Source organism: Delphinapterus leucas, chromosome 8 (assembly GCF_059928025.1).
Source record: "Delphinapterus leucas isolate spDelLeu-1000000601 "Yukka" chromosome 8, BTC_Dleu_Yukka2, whole genome shotgun sequence".
NCBI classification, from domain to species: Eukaryota; Metazoa; Chordata; class Mammalia; order Artiodactyla; family Monodontidae; genus Delphinapterus; species Delphinapterus leucas.
Window position 1 is genome coordinate 107,519,413 of NC_143136.1, and position 6,109 is coordinate 107,525,521.

Here is a 6,109-nt window from a genome sequence, read left to right on the forward strand (position 1 = left end):
TTGTGCTGTATTAATATAATGAAATACTATAAAGAGTTAAAATGAAAGAAACGGAGCTACATGTAACAACATGAATAACTCACTTAAAACAATGCTGAGAGGAGAAAAAAAGCAGGCTGCAGAGTGATACAGTGTGCACTATTTATATAAAATTTGAAAACATGACATAAATGAGCACAAAATAAAGAGACTTCCAGTAAAATATTGAGTTTACTACTAACAGATTTTTATTGCTAGAACTTCTAAGTGATGTACTTCAGGAAGAAAGAAATTAAAACCAGAAGGAAGATCCGAGATGCAGGAAATAAATGAGTATTTACTATATAAAACCATAATTACAATAATGAGTAATATAGAGGATAGGAAAGGTGAAATTAAAATACTGGATGACAAAAACATAAAACAGAAGGGGGTGACCTTCAAGAAGAAGCAGAGATACGGAGTCATTTTAGACTTTGTTAAGCATGTGTGTTAAAATTTTAGGCGTAATCATTAAAGAGTAGAAATAGAATGCATAATTTCCAAGTCAGTAGGGTGAGGTAAAGGAAAGACAACTCAATCCAGTCAAAAAGAAGTCAGGGCTTCCCTGGTGGTGCAGTGGTCAAGCATCTGCCTGCCAATGCAGGGGACATGGGCTCGAGCCCTGGTCCGGGAAGATCCTGCATGCCACGGAGCAACTAAGCCCGTGCGCCACAACTACTGAGCCCCCATGCCACAACTACTGAAGCCCGCATGCCTAGAGCCTGTGCTCCACAACAAGAGAAGCCACTGCAATGAGAAGCCCGCGCACCGCAACGAAGAGTAGCCCCCGCTTGCCACAACTAGAGAAAGCGCACGTGCAGCAACAAAGACCCAACGCAGCCAGAAGTAAATAAGTAAATTTATAAAGAAACCAAAAGTCAGGAAAACAGAGTCAAAGAGGAGGAGGAGATAAAAAGAAAGCACAAAATAAAAAGTTAAAAATAATTTCAAATGTATCAGTGACCACAAAAAGGTTAAAAGTTAAATGACAGGGGGTGGGGGAAGGATGGAGTGGGAGTTTGGGGTTAGCAGATGCAAACTATTACATAGAGAATGGATAAACAACAAGGTCCTACTGTAGACCACAGGGAACTATATTTGATATCCTGCAATAAACCATAATGGAAAAGAATATGAAAAAGAGTGTATACATGTGTATAACTGAATCACTTTGCTGTACAGTAGAAATTAACACAACATTGTAAATCAACTATACTTGAATAACATAATTTTTTTTAAAAAAAAGAGTTAAATGACAGAGATCACCAAGTGGGATTTTTTAAAAAACCAGCTACACTCTGTTTACAAGAGACACATCTAAAACAAAAGAAAACTATATGATTGAAAGTAAAAGACTGTGCAGACAGGAACTAATAGGAATAGAAATGTCACGTAAATATTATCAAATAAGGTTGGAATGGCTAAATCACTGTCAGATAAAAATAGACTTTAAGGCCAAAGTACCAGGAGAGACCAAGAGCATTACCATATAATGATAAATGGAACAGTTCACCAGGAAAATAAAACAACACTCGGATGCATCTAATAACATGAACTCAAGCTATATTAAGCAAAAACTGACAACTCCACAATCAGAGTGGGAATTTTTAATACACCATTTTCAGTGATGGATTGGCAAACATTAAGAAGTATACAGATGTTTTCAACAGCACAACAGCAAGCCTGGCATAATAAGGCAGATGTGGAGCCCTGAACCCAGCAAGCATCATGGAACATTTTCATAAATTAACCCTGTATGAGGCCACAGAGCAAGTCTCCACACCATGCAGATCCCAGTACAATTAAATTAGCACTTTAAATGAAAAGCTTGCAGAACTAGAAGACACGGGGCTCTAAGCAGCTGTCAGGAACTGCCGCCCACCCCAACCCTACTCCACTCCAGGCAGGGTTCAGTGTCCATTCTACACCGGCGCTGCCCCTGGTCTGCAAGAGCCAGGAAGCCCAGGCACATACCTCCGTGTTGGCGGCTGACATCCAGTGGGGGCGGTCCTATCCCCGGCATCAGCTCAAAGCCAGGCCCCAGATCTGTGGACAGGAGCAGCGACCAAGGGACCAGGACCTTTCCCCCCCTACCCAGAATGTCTCTTTTCAGGTAAGCTGCAACAGCTGCAAATAGAGCAGTGGGTGGCAGGGACCCCACATTCCCCTCCCCCAGCTGAGTGAGGGGGGCTTCCAGAGCCACTCAGAGGGAGCCTGATCCCCCTTGCCTGGAGTCTGCGGGCTCCCGAGACCTGAGGCCAGCTCCCACCACCTGAAAGTGAGCCCACGCAGCACTGGACACACGGGGAGGAAATGACACCCTCTAGGGTGGGGACAACAGGGAGTCAGGCAGGGGGTTAGATTCTGGCCAGGAGGAGAGCTGGGAGGGGCCATGGGACCCAGGCTGGATGCCCAGGGCTGAGGGGACAGTCACAAAGCCACCTGGAGGAGAGGCCCTGCAGCTGCAGGTTTTCATTTAGGAAGCCCCAGAGGAGTGGAGGGACACCCGCCCAGGCCGGAGAGCCTGATGCCAAGTCTCCTGCATCAGACGGGAGCAAGCTTCCCGCCCTCCTTCCTCCTGACAGCTCCAAACTCAGAGAAGACAGATAGCCTGAGGGCTGCGGGGTGGGGGGTGGGGGCAACGCAGAAAAGGAAGAAGAAGCCAACCTCCCCCCGTCCCCTCCTCAGGCTCCCAGCCGGAGCTGCCCAGAGCTGGGGGAGTGGAAGTGCCCAACTTTACACGAAGTTCTGGGATGTTTATTTACACCGGACTGGATGTTTTCATCCGTGATTGAGAGTGTTACAGTGGCTAAAAGTAACTGGAGGTTTTTTCCTTTTCTAGGAGTGATCTAAAACGTATTAAAACTGCCCAAGATTTCATCTGAGGCTAGAAGTGACCACAGCACCGGTTCGAAGGGACGGCCGTGAGAGAGGGTATGTTGTTTTCAGTCTCACCCTGAGAATTCTGCCCAGCCAGGAGCTGGGGATGCCGGTCTGCTGGCAGCTCTGGTTTTGCCAGCTGGGCATTCCCACCGCCCCCCTCCTCCTTTGGTCAAGGCACCTATGGATCACAAGGCAAGCCAGTCAAACGCCTTGGGGAAGGGGACCCTCCAGCTGGGATGCCGGTCACTCAGAGATCCTGCAGCCAAGGCCCTTGGACAGAGCTTCCTGGTTCCTGGCTGATCAGCTCTTCCTTCAGTTTGGTGACTGGCCCCAGCTCCCGTCCCCCCCGGGTCTGCCTGTTGCTTGTGACCACCACAGTCCCCGTGGGCACGGCTCCTGGGCCTCCGGGGGTACCCCTTGCCTTGCCCGTCTCTCAGCCTGGCCAGTTGCTGACCCCTTTAGTTTTGACCAGCACATTTTTAGAAATGGAGTTTGAAAACCTTCCTGCAGGGAGCGTACTCCGCAGGCCCTCACCACCCCCTACTGTCCCACAAACAGTGGTTTTATTCCCGGCCGACCGGCGATTCCTAGGTTCTTGTCCTCTCAAGGGAAAGAATTCAGTCAAGAGACAGAGAGCAGGTTTAGGCAGCAAGTTTTATGAAGCAAAGCATAAGTACGCTCTCCAGAAGCAGCCCTGCAGTCAGGGCAGGGCTGGGCTTATCAGAGTGGTGGCAGTCCCTCCCCACGCCCTACGTCATTTGACTGACAAGTTGATTGACAGTTTTAGGTTATATGACGTTTCTCTTACTGCGCAGGTGCTTACCACCGAGAAGTACCCAAGCGAAAAGCATGGGGGAAGGGGCGGGGCAAAAAACGCAATGCTAATTTATTATAAATACGGCATAATGGGCCCTGGGTTACTTTGAGTCACTTTTTAGGTCTTGGTGCCCCTGCACCAACCTGTGTTGGCGATTTTATCCTGCTTAGTGCAGATAAGCCTGGAAACTCAGCGGTGGTCCTTGACTGGAAGAGGGAGGATCTCTGGCCGTGCTCTGATTACCAGTGGGGGGGCCGGGAGAGATGACCCCCTCCAGGATGGGGCAGCACCCGCTCATGTCTGACTAGCTACCTAACAGTTTTTACCAACTTCACCCCTCCTTGGTGGCAGCACCTAGCCCTGCTCCCCTTTCCTTACTAATACCCCTGGAATTGTGCCCTGCCTTGGCTTCTCAGCTACGAGGGCTAGCTGACCCCTGTCTGGCAGGTCACTCAAATCTGAGCACAACAATTGTACTTTAGGTAGTTAAATCGATGGTTTCTAACAATTATTGAAAGAGAAGGTATAGGTCCCTGAAGAACCTAATTTACAGTCAGTTTTGCTGGTTTGTAAACAGTTTGAAAAAGAAATGAACTATGAGATTATTAGTCAATCAAGTCTTTGGTTTTTGAAGACACTTTTTATTATGGAAACATTCGCGTGGACACAAAGCAGAGAATGGAGGCGTGAATCCTCCAGGTACCCATCACCCAGCTTCTACACTTATCAACATCGGGCCAATCTTGGTTCATCTTTTCCTCCCCCAGCCCCCCACCCCCCAACACACACACACATTACCCACCCTCCACAGCAAGCTGGGTTATTTTAAAGCAAATCCAAGATATCATAACATTCCATCCATAAACATTACATATTTATATCTTTAAGGAAGACCTCCAAAAGATAAGATCTCTCTTGTTAATGTAAACAACAATATGTAACAATAATCCCTTAATATCATCAAATACACATTGTTCAAATTTCCCTAATTATCCTTTAAATCTCTTAATCTATAACAGTTCCCCCTTCTTCTTTTTCTTTTTTTCTTGTCACTTATTTGTTGGGGAGATAAAAGTTATTTGTCCTGTAGACTTTGCTATGGGCTGGATTTTGCTGATTGCATCCGCAGGGAATTTTAACATGCCCCTCTATACCCTGTATTTCCCATAAACTGGTGGATCTAGAGACTCAACTGATTCGATTTCACTTTCTTTGGCAAGAATGCTTCACAGTTGGTGCCATGCACGTCCCGTTGGTCACACCAGGGGGCTCCTAAGGTCTGGCTGCCTCTCTCTCTGTCTGTGGAGACCAAGAGGTGGGCACAGGTGCGACCCACCTGTCTGTGCCCATGCCTGGGCAGGGCCACACATCACTAGAGGGTCACCTTGTAGAATAAGAGTTCACCTCAAGTTTCCTGGTGTCTCAATATTTTTAAATTTCAGTCTCTAACAGAATAAAATTGTATCTAGTTTATAAAATTTAATATATATACTGCTAACTCAAAGGAATCCAACATTTTCTCAGTTCATGACATAATTTCATATTTAACTCTACATATTTTTACAGCACTCACACTAAAGTTATTCAGTCATCGCGCTTTACATACTCAAACAAATATGGTATGTGAAATTGATACTATTTCTATTTTATTTAAGGATTACTTTGCAGAATGACCAACTAAAGAGGGGAAGAAAGATTTATGGTATATATTCATAGGAAAGTGATTTGAGGGTAAGGATTATGTAAAGAGACTTATGGAATTGAGACTAAGAGGTCTCAAGCATGAAGGCACAGAGAGAAATGTTATAAAATTGTGTTTTTTTACTAGCGACCAACAGGTGGCATGAGCTGAGCAACAGAACATTCGAAGGCTCCTAGGCACCCGAGGCATTCAGTCAGAGCCTTATGTCAGCACCAACAGCTGGATCACATTTCCAGTTTGGATATTTAAAATAAGACTATGAAGATAAAAATATGATTTTGTCTAGAGAATGTCCATTTACATATTTATTTTTCCTTGAAATAAAAATGTTCTGAAGTTACACTGTTTTCCACAGTGTTTGTTTAATTCATTTTTCTCAATGTAGGCAATGAAATTTCACGTGCTCAGATTTTCAGTTCTTATACATCTGCTGAGTACTTAGATTCGGTTAGAAAATCTGATTATTCTTGACTTCCCCAGGTGTTTTATTTCTTATTGATTATTTCTTTCAAACCAAAAAACTAATATTCAACTTCTTTAGGAGCTATGACTAGAAGAAGAAATATTAGTTTGGAGAAAAAAATAAGAATATGGTCCTTTTAATTCGGAGCCCTGCTGCAGGATCTAAATCTGGGGCTTGGTGTCGCCTGGGTGTTTTCTTCCCGTAATTATGGTATTAGAGAGGA